Raw genomic sequence first — 10955 nt, 5'->3', positions numbered from 1 at the left:
CACCAATGACTTGAATAGCCGGGACGAACCCCTGACTTCACACCCCCTGACGAAGTCCCCAGATGATGAAACCGGTTGGGCGTGGCCTAAACTGACAATGCTGTGCTTTTGGAGTTCCTGACCACAGAGGCCCTGGCAGCTTCGAAAAGGCTGGTCCCGGCTATTCAAGTCGTTGGTGCACCGTGTTGGATATCACTGTGGCAAGCTGTTTGCTGTTATCTATGATGTATGTGAGCCTGCACTTTTAGTAAAATTTGTTTTACACTTTGCTCATATCTGCGCTTTTTCTCCAATTTCTTTCTACACATATATATATATATATATATATATATATATATAAAAACACAATAGGAAATGCGCAAAGTGATACTTATAATAGTGGAACCTGTCTTCAATGAGTAGTGCAGCTCACTCTTCGAGGCTTTGTCACGGCCTCAGTATGAACACATGCAACAGAAGAAAAAAGAGGAGCGCACAGGTGAGCAAGTTTGTAACAGCGTTTACTGGGAAAAGTGCAGGCTCACATACATAGCAGAAAACAGTAGTCAGCATATGCGGGAATCACCGTCAGTTCACCGTCGGATAGCGCGGACCCCAGAGGACATCCAGAAGACCGGCAGAATGGACACAGCGGCGACGGCGGCGTTCTCGGCACACGGACTCAAGACGGACAGGTGCCACAAGGTGAGAATCTGATACGTCGGGTGACCACGCCCCAACGCGTTTCGTCACTGATGACTTCGTCAGGAGGCGCCTCCTGACGAAGTCATCAGTGACGAAACGCGTTGGGGCATGGTCACCCGACGTATCAGATTCTCACCTTGTGGCACCTGTCCGTCTTGAGTCCGTGTGCCGTGGTCCACTGGCTATGACTGTGATGGATGGATGATAATCGTTGTGTACATCACCACCAGATAAGCCCAATTTGTTTTTATACATTGTACGGATTTTAATTGTTTTTTTGCGGTGTAAATAAATTGTGTTGAACATACTACACTAGTCCGTTTTCCCTGTACTCTCTCCCTACATGTGTGTGCTGCAAATTACATGGTGGAGTGGATTGAGGAGGGACTTTCCTTGAGACCAGTTGTACAGTCACCAGGATTTTCTTGTTAAAGACGCTCATAGAACAGTGGTGAAAAACCACCCTACACGGTACACCTTTAAAATTGGGGGTGTGTCTGTCTTCATGTGGTGAAGGGAGACAAAATCTGTTTTAAAATTACTGCACTATAGGTGCCCATCTCACCCTTTTTCAGATATATATATATATATATATATATATATATATATATATATATATATATATATACAGTAGGAGCAAGTTTCATCTTTGCTCCTTTGGGCGTGGCTAGCCATGGCTAGCCATGGCTATTCTATTGTTCTCAGCTGCAATACAATACGTATTGCAGCTGAGAACAAAAGAATAGCCATGGCTGGCCATGGCTAGCCATGGCCAAAGGAACAAAGATGAAACTTGCTCCTACTGTATATATAGTATTATTGTATTTAGAAACAAAGGTTCTCACAGGTAACTTTAAAATAAAACTTATCTTATGGAAAGTACATTTTGGCCCAGAACATATATTTAATTAGAGGTTCAGGAACTTAGGGGCATATTTATTAAGCTTGGAGAAGAGATAAACTGGAGATAAAGCAGAGAAAAGGTAAAAGGAGATAAAGCACAGCCAATCAGCTGTGTTTGAAAAAGACAGTTGGGAGTTGATTGGCTGGTGCTTTATCTCCTTATACCTTTTCTTCGCTTTATCTCCAGTTTATCTCTTCTCCAAGCTTAAAAAATCTGCCCCTGAGTTCCTGCTGAAAAATAGCACTGGCTTTAGCACACCATTGCCTATCCTACTGTAGTACGTACAAATGCCTAGTAATCACCCAATACCACCTTCTGAGCCACAAGTGCTGATGACTTTGAGATTCATATGACTGGAAATAGCCAGCATTTCTTATACATAACTCCAGAGCATGTGTAGAATTAAAACATACAAAGAGAAAGAATGCTTGTGGTTTTCAAAGGAAACATCTGGTGAACGAACATACTGCAAGTATTAAAACTCCATACACCACACAAAACCATAATACACCATGCTGGGACATAATATGTTGCCCTGCGACCAGGCGTAGTACACTTAGTGTGTTGATCTATGCACCATATTGATGATAGATGACAATGGCTATATCTGTTTCATTTATATAGTATGTCATGTGTGGGGTGAGTTTTGGAGTGCTTCAAAAGGTAATACTTATTATAGTGCTTTGTTTTTTTAGCCATGCCTGAGTGGGCAGCCAGAGTATCAACATGTACAGTATGACATTAAGCAGCTAAAAATCCTACTAGTCTAATATACAAAAAAGGTATTAACTCAAACCTTCTTACGTGAATATCAACCTGTAGGGTTAGGATGCTGTGCTCATGAGGGCGATACAGCAGAAATGAACAGTCAACAAAGATGAGTGCACCTAGAAACTTAAAATCAAATGCAAACCAAGATATGCAACAACAACATATAACCATGAAAATATTGCACAGTTGGAAGGCAGGAACAAAAGATTCTTATTCCAGCTTCAAACCACCCTAAGATACTATTAAACCAATACCCTTAATTCCTAAATGACTCACGTATTATTATTATTATTATTATTATTATTATTATTATTATTATTAACAGTTTCTTATCTAGCATAGCATATTACTTTTGCCCTTTACAATAGGAACAACAGTGATATAACACAACTGTGTAATGACTCGCAAGCTTAAAGTCTGTACGGGAATAGACATTGATGACTCACAAAGGCCAGTATCAGTCAACAATATCTAGCTTGACAGTCAAAATGTAGACACCAAAATGTTGACATGCAAAAGGTCAACATAGACTAAAGGTTGACACAGGCATAACGTCAACATGGCAATAATCGACACATTGAAATGGTCAGCTTGAGTTTTTGGGATTATTTAATGTATTTGGACTGTTTCATACTTTACCATCCATGTGGACCCCAAGTGGGTAAAAGCATGGTAAGTAAATGAGCCATGTGAGCAAGGCTGATGATTTACACTAATTTGGAGTCCACGTGACAAAATCTAAAAATTGACAAAAAAAACCCTTGAAAAACTCATGTCTACCTTTTCATGTATTGATGTTTTCATGGTGTCAAACTTATGCATGTTAACCTATTGGTGTCGAGCTATTGACTGTCAGCCTAAAGACAATTGACCAATACCATAACCCACAGGCCAGTCCCCCAGCCCGTGAGATTTAACAGACTCTACTCATATTTAATCGCTGTGTTACCCTTTTTTATGTAAAGCACTTATTATATTAATGCTATGAATTGCTCATTATACAATTTCTTTGTTGTAACCTCCTTCATTTTATATTATTTTTTTGTAATACATTTAATTGGAATTCATAATGTTTTGCAACTCTCATTTTTGTTATCAAATACAATACATAATCTTGTTTATATATATACATTTACATTGTGATTAGGATCATACGTTTCAGATTTCATGAAAACTCACCATGCAGAAAGTTTTTAAAAGCAGTCAGTAAAAAAAACAACTTATTACTTCTATTCAGTGATTTTCATCATATGCACAGACATGAATACCAACTGTTTCTTGCTTCAGTTATTATGAGGAACTCAGCCAAGGAATATAACCACTTCATGCTTAACTACCTTTTTATGACGGGTCCAATGTGACAGTCAGATGGACAGTTAGTTGCTCTATTATATCATAGTTTATTAGCTTACTTTGATACTGTTTCTAGTAAAGAGGCACAACTGTTTTTTTATGATTAACTACTAATACTGTAAAGAATCTTTCATTTTTAATGACACAAATAAATAAGACTTGAAAGAAAAGCACAATGTGTTAGGTATTATTGTTTACCATTGTATAACAATTTTTGAGAAGTTTTTTGTAAAGAAAAGTATTTTCACAATACTGTTACTGAATATTATTATTATTATTTTTTAATTGGTATATGTAACTGGAAAGAAATATCCAAAATTGTATTCCTCTCAATTTTCCAAGTATAGAGAGACTATATGGAGAAAAGTCCATACTGCACATTAAGGGGTACATTTACCAAGATGGGAGTTCTATTGCAGAGGAGATGTTGCCCATAGCAACCAATCAGATTCTACTTCTTATTTATTTAGCACCTTCTAGAAGATAATATATAGAATCTGATTAATTGCTAGGCAACATTACATCTTCAATATAACTTCCATTTTAGTAAATGTACCCCTAATTAGAGAAGACAGATTGTAATTGCAGCCTATGGTGGTATGAGCAGAAAACAGTATGTGTCAGTAACTGTGGGGTAGATTTATTATAGTGGCGCCTATCGCGCCGCTATAACAGTTCCTGCTTCGCCTCATTAGCGAGGCGAAGCAGGAGGGGACACCGACAAGATCTATTAAGATCTTGCCGCCGGAGTGGGGGAGCGCTAACTCCCCCCTCCGGCGATGTCCCTCCTGGAGACAGCGCATCAGTTAATACTGATGCGCCGTCTCCTTCCCCCCGGCCGGCTGACTGCGCATGCGCGGGATCTCGCTAGTCTCGCGAGATCCCAGCGCAGCTCAGCGCCAGCAGCAGGGACAGAGCTGTCCCTGCTGTTAGGTATAGGGCATCGCCGCCTGCAGCTGGCGAAGTCGCCAGCTGCAGGCGGCGGAATGGTCAGCGATGCTGACCGTTCATAAATCTGGCAGGAGGCAGGGGCGCAGTGCAAAATATCGCCCCTGCGCTATGCCTCCTGCCCCACACCGCCGGCGTTAGAGTAAACGCTCAGCGGGTGTGAAAGATTAGGCGATGCGCTATCCCCTGCTTAAGCGCACGGGGATAGCGCATTTACACATCAACGCCACTTCGTAAATCTACCCCTGAGAGATAAATGCTATATACTACATTTTGACCTTCAGAGTATAATTCTTCATTATACTCTGACAGAATTCTAACGAGGGTACCTCCAATGAAGGTGGTTCTACCACCAACAGCGATTATGAGGGTTCAAGTAAAGGCAATATCCCTTTAGGCAGAGCAACTCGCTCAAAAAAAGTCCTCTAACCAAGCCCGAACCCGCCGAGGTGGTCAGGGGACGCGGCTCAAGAAGATGCAGGCCACTGTCAACGAAAAGACAGTAATCTACAATCTCTGTACCTACACACTGTCTCCTAGTGAAATAAGTTTATTATCTAAAGGACTGTCATTCGTTCCCACAAATCATTTTGAACCACTGCAATGGGAAATAGAACTCCATGATCTACAACGCAAATTGAGATTAAAATAATTTTTTGAAAAAAAACCCGTCTGGAACCAGCTTTAGCGATCCAATACCCCCCCAAGTTCGGAAATTGCTTCCTCGCTCTAAATTCGATCCACCCTCCTCAAATGCGTCTATTAAGACATTTATGAGACGTTTACAACAAGAGTCTACTGTACAAACATCCAAGGTTGAAGGTCACAATAGGAGCAATTTATCTAAAGAGGAATGGACAGCGTTAAAAAGATTGTCTGATAACAAGAAACTAATTTTTCGATCAGCAGACAAAGGGGGTGCATTGGTAATCTTGAATGTTAATGACTATTTATTAGAAATGGATAAACACCTTAATGATGCAACCACATATCGCAAGCTTACAGGAGATCCTACTAAACTATTTTTGAAAGATTTGATAGGATGTCTAGATGGTGCGGTACCCAATGGTATCATTGACAAAAAATTAAGGGATGCTCTCATCCCGGATAGTCCTAAAACACCATTAACCCCTTCCCGACATTTGACGTATATATACGTCATGGTCGGGAAGTACTTCCCGACACATGACGTATATATACGTCATGACTTCAAATTGCCACCCCGTCTCGAGACGAGGTGGCAAAGGGACAATGTCTGCTGTCCCTGACAGCAGACATCCTCCCTCATTGCCCAGGGGGGGCAGCGATGCCTCCCGTCTTGGGCGATCGCTGCTATTGGCTGTTAAAAAGTGAATAGCCAAAAGTAGCGTTGAAATGCATTGAGTGTAAAATTTAGACTCTGCTGCCCCCTAGCGTCCAAAAAAAATAAAGGCGGTTTAAATAATGATTTAAAAATAAAGAATAGATATGGTCTTTGTTAGTTATTAACTATTTTGAGTGATATGATTATTTGTCTCACAAGCAGAAAATGGAACATTTTGCAAATAGCAAAATGTTCCATTTTTTCACGACACTTTGGTATTTTTCCCCCCCCAAAAAAAAACTGTATCGACCAAATTTCACCACTAATTTAAAGTACAATGTGTCACGGGAAAACAATCTCAAAATCACTGGGATAAGTAAAAGCAAAAAAAAGTTATACCCACTTAAGTGATACATGTCAGATTTGAAAAAAATGGCTCTGTCAGGAAGGCAAAAACTGGCTGCGTCAGGAAGGGGTTAATGTATTTAATTACAAAAATACATGAAAACCCTGACAATCCCCCCGGCCGCCCTATAATAACGGCGAGGGGTTCATTATTTCAGTTAACATCCACTTATCTTGATACAGTATTTCAACCTTGTGTACAAAGTCATGAGAGATTTCTATTGGATACCACCAATCTACTAAACAAACTGTAACTTTTGCCTCCCTTGTCTCCGGATGTTTGGTTGATAACGGTCGACGTTAGCAGCCTGTACACCTCTATACCACATGGGGAGGGTGTACAGGCTGTTAAACGATATTTAGCTGATCATCCCAAGTACAATGGTCCAGAACTGTCATTGATTTTGGAATTATTGGATATGGTGTTATGTAAAAATTACTTCACCCATGGCAAAGATTTTTTCCTGCAAGTGAGTGGGTGTGCGATGGGGTCCCTGGTGGCCCCATCGTACGCCAATATTTTCATGTTTTTTATCGAACAAATGTTTTTTTCAATGACAATTGAAACAGCTTAAAAGATCCTGATTTATACCAGATTTATCGACGATTTATTGATATTCTGGGAGGGGTCTGAAGGGGCCTTTAAAACATTAATTGATGAGCATAATAAAAGCAGTTGCCCTATAAAATTCACGTTTAACATGAGCAGAAATGAGATAACATTCTTGGATGTTAAAATCATCAAAGACAATCAATCTGTCATTACTACTTTATATACTAAAGACACAGACAGAAACAATCTGCTCTTGTACAGTAGTTTTCATCTAGCCCCGTTGATGGCAGGGCTCCCCTTTTCACAATTTGTGCGGATACAGAGGATAAACAGTGATCCTGCTACAGCCTGTCAACAAATTGATGACATGGCTAAAAAATTTAAAGATAGGGGTTATCCTGCAACATTATTAAATGAGGATAAGGAATGAGCTTTGAAACTTGACAGAAAAGATATATTAAAAAATAGAAGCAATGTCAACACCCAACTTCCCATGCTACCGTGGCCGACAGTGTTTAATCCCCGTAGCAAGCGGATTAATTCCGTAGTAAAAAAAAACAATGGCCGTTAATTAAATCAGATGCCAGTTTGGGATTGTCTGACACTCGCTTACTCCCCTGCTACAAAAGGGGTCGTAATTTAAGAGATTACTTTGTCAAGACAGACATGTCGGAGGTGATACATCCCTCCAACATAAGTAGACACTTCTTAACAGCCAGTAATGGCTGCTTTGGGTGTGGATGCACCACATGTGGTTTTCTCCTCAAAGGTAAATCTTTTCAACACCCCCATTCAGGCAAAATGTACGACATAAGATTACATTTAACATGCAAAATGAGATTCATTATTTATCAAATAGTATGTCCATGCGGATTGTCCTATATTGGGAAAACGGAACGGATGTACCGTGAGCGAATGACAGCTCACAGGTCCGCCATCAAACTTGCGTTAGAGCAAGGTGGGTGCGACCAGCCGGACGCTCGCAACTTTGTAGAGCATAGACACAATTTAACTTCAATCTGATATCGGATGATAGATTACATCCCCCCCCTTAAGTAGAGGTGGCAATCGAGGCACAGTGTTGCTGAGAAGAGAGTGTCAGTGGATAATGAGATTAAACACGTTAACTCCGTTTGGTTTGAATGATCAACTGGGAGGAACATGTTTTTAATACAGTTACAGGTTACTGGTATCTTGCCATTTCAATTATATACATGTAACAGTCCACTCTTGTCGTGCAAACCGCTAATTGAATGCTTATTCTTGTTCTGTTGTATATATGTTATAGGTGATAGAATCACGTAATGGACGCATCTTGGTTTCCTGGGCAACGGGCAACTGGCGATGACGTCAATGTATTGCGCTCCGGCCGGGTGCGAGGTCCTGCGTCTGGAAGTGCCATGTGCACAGGTGGTGTGATGCTGTTTATAAGGTAAGTGTATTTGTATGTAAATTTGAGTCTGATGACAATGAAGTAAAATCATTGAAACGTTGCTTACACCCGAGGGTCAGCGTTTTCTTATTGGAGTAAGCCTGAGAGTGCCATCGCATTGGTTGCTATATGGATCCGTTTGGTCGGAGGGACGGGCACCGGGTGAAAGTAAATTGAATATGCATGAAGTGACGGTTATTGGAAACATATATATATATATCTATATCTATATATATATATATATATATATATATATATATATATATATATATATATATATATATATATATATATATATATAGAGAAGGGCAGAAAGAAGGCGTTTCATGGTGCAGTATTTTTTATATGAAATTTATTTAAAAGTAGCAATCCGTGGTACAGGTTAACATGAACTCGTACCATATATTAAAACTCTGTGGACAGGGTACCACACGGCATGGGTTTTTAAAACCAAAGGCATAAACTGCTCACACTGTACCGGGACCTTGGTAACACTCGGAACGCCGCAGAGCTGGCTTGCAGGGAAGCATGTGAAGAAGAACCACGTCCAGGATACCAGTGACCAGAGTAGAAGGAGCGTCGTATGGAGCGCGTTTCGTCACTGCGGACTTCGTCAGAGGGCGTGGCTACTACATACGCTCGTGCAGGTTATGAAGGGCTATCCCCGTCAATCAAAGAGCGGGTAAGTGCGCGGTATTGGACACCGCTAGTGAGAGGGCGGGTGAATATATCACATGTCACCCAAATGACGTGGAGGGGCGGGTGAGTATATCACACGTCACCCGAATGACGTGGAGGGGAAGTCTCAAACGAGCCCAAGCGAATAGAAGCCCGAAATAAGCTACTAATGACAAGATAGCGGCGCGAGCCAATAGGCCGCATCTTTTGTATGGTGACACGGGCCAATAGAGGGCATAAACTGCCGATGACACATAGGAATAGATAAATGCAATTGGCTACTTACTACAAAACAGCAGCGTAAGCCAATAGACAGCATATACTGTGTAACAGCAAGAGCCAATGAGAAGCCTCAGCTCACTGTTACACAGGCCTATATACGGCGTTGGTCACCGGAGGTACGGGCCAATAGGAGAACGGGAAATACCCTCCAATAGGCCATCCTATTGAATGAGAAACACCAAGCTGTCACTGTCTGTCAGAAGACGGATCGGTGTACAGCAGGGACTGTAGGATATAAAGGATCGGGGCAAAGCACTATTGCACCCGTCTGGATTCTAAAATGAACAATTATAACCAATATGTAATGTACCGCTGGTACAGATACTTTGTGTGAGCAGCATATCTCTCGGGAGTAAAACATAGTAAAACATAAAAACAATCAGTTTAAATACAAATATAATCTCAACACAAAAATACAGACCATATCAACTAACTTACACATATGCATCTAGCTAAAGTTTTTAATGTTATTCTACAGGAATTGTCGATTGGCATAGACCTCCTGTTGCAGTTAATCCACCAAATACATGACCTTCTTTTGATACATATATACAGTAACCCATAGATAGTGCAATAAAACAGGGATATATAGTATCATTATAACTAACATCTCAAATGAATTAGTCCATAGTCCTAAAGAATGGAGTTGTCATGAAATCGAAAGTATGTACATATACAAATGCTTGACACAATTTATAGAACGATCTGTAAAACATTCATTAGTGCATCATTCATTAGTGCATCAGCCATAATTACCATAATCATAATATACATACATATATAAAGGCAACCCATATCTATAACTAGCCTGAAGTACCAATAATATAAAGCCAATGGTTTACTACAGGTCATCCAGATGTACAATACATTCCTTATTTAGCAGAAAGGTAGACCAGAGAATTTTAGACGCACCTAATTTATAAACGGTGTTATCTCGTACCCTTCGTTCAATCCTCAGGGTACTAGTGTGTCTAATATTAGTCTCCAAGTGGTCTCACGTTTAAGAAGGAATTTCTCGTGGTCACCACCTCTTTTACTATGTTGTACCAGCTCAATTCCTTTGCAGGTCAAGGTTTTTGGGTCACAATTATGGAACTCCTTGAAATGTCGGGACACACTATGGTTAGTGACCCCGTGCTTGATGTTCCGGAGGTGCTATAGGATTCTCACCTTGAGACACCTCTTGGTCTTACCGACATATTTTAAGCCGCACACACAGGTCAGTAGGTACACAACCGAAGTAGAATTGCAATTAATAAAGTTATTCACTTTAATATTAGTGCCTTCGATTATGGGACCTTTTTTCATAAAGGGGCAGACTTTGCAACGATTGCAAGGGAAACTACCCTTGATACTCAGAAATGTCTCAGAGGGGTGATTAATACTCTCAAGTTGGCTTTTCGAGATCATGGTCTTAAGAGTCTTAGCTTGACGAAAAACCATTTTAGGGGCCTCAGGTATGTGACCAGCTAAAATGGGGTCCAGTTTGAGGACACCCCATTGTTTTTTGAAAATGCACTTCAGTTCTTTTTCATGTGAATTATACTGGGTTACAAACATAATATCATTACCACCGGTGGTATCTGGTAATGGAACCTGACCAGTATTTTTTGGTTGGAAGAGTTTGTTCCTGTCCAACAGG

This window comes from Crinia signifera, chromosome 1, assembly GCF_055691185.1.
Source record: "Crinia signifera chromosome 1, ASM5569118v1, whole genome shotgun sequence".
Taxonomy (NCBI): Eukaryota; Metazoa; Chordata; class Amphibia; order Anura; family Myobatrachidae; genus Crinia; species Crinia signifera.
The sequence above is the reverse complement of the archived record's forward strand: the minus strand, read 5'-3'. Positions refer to the sequence as shown.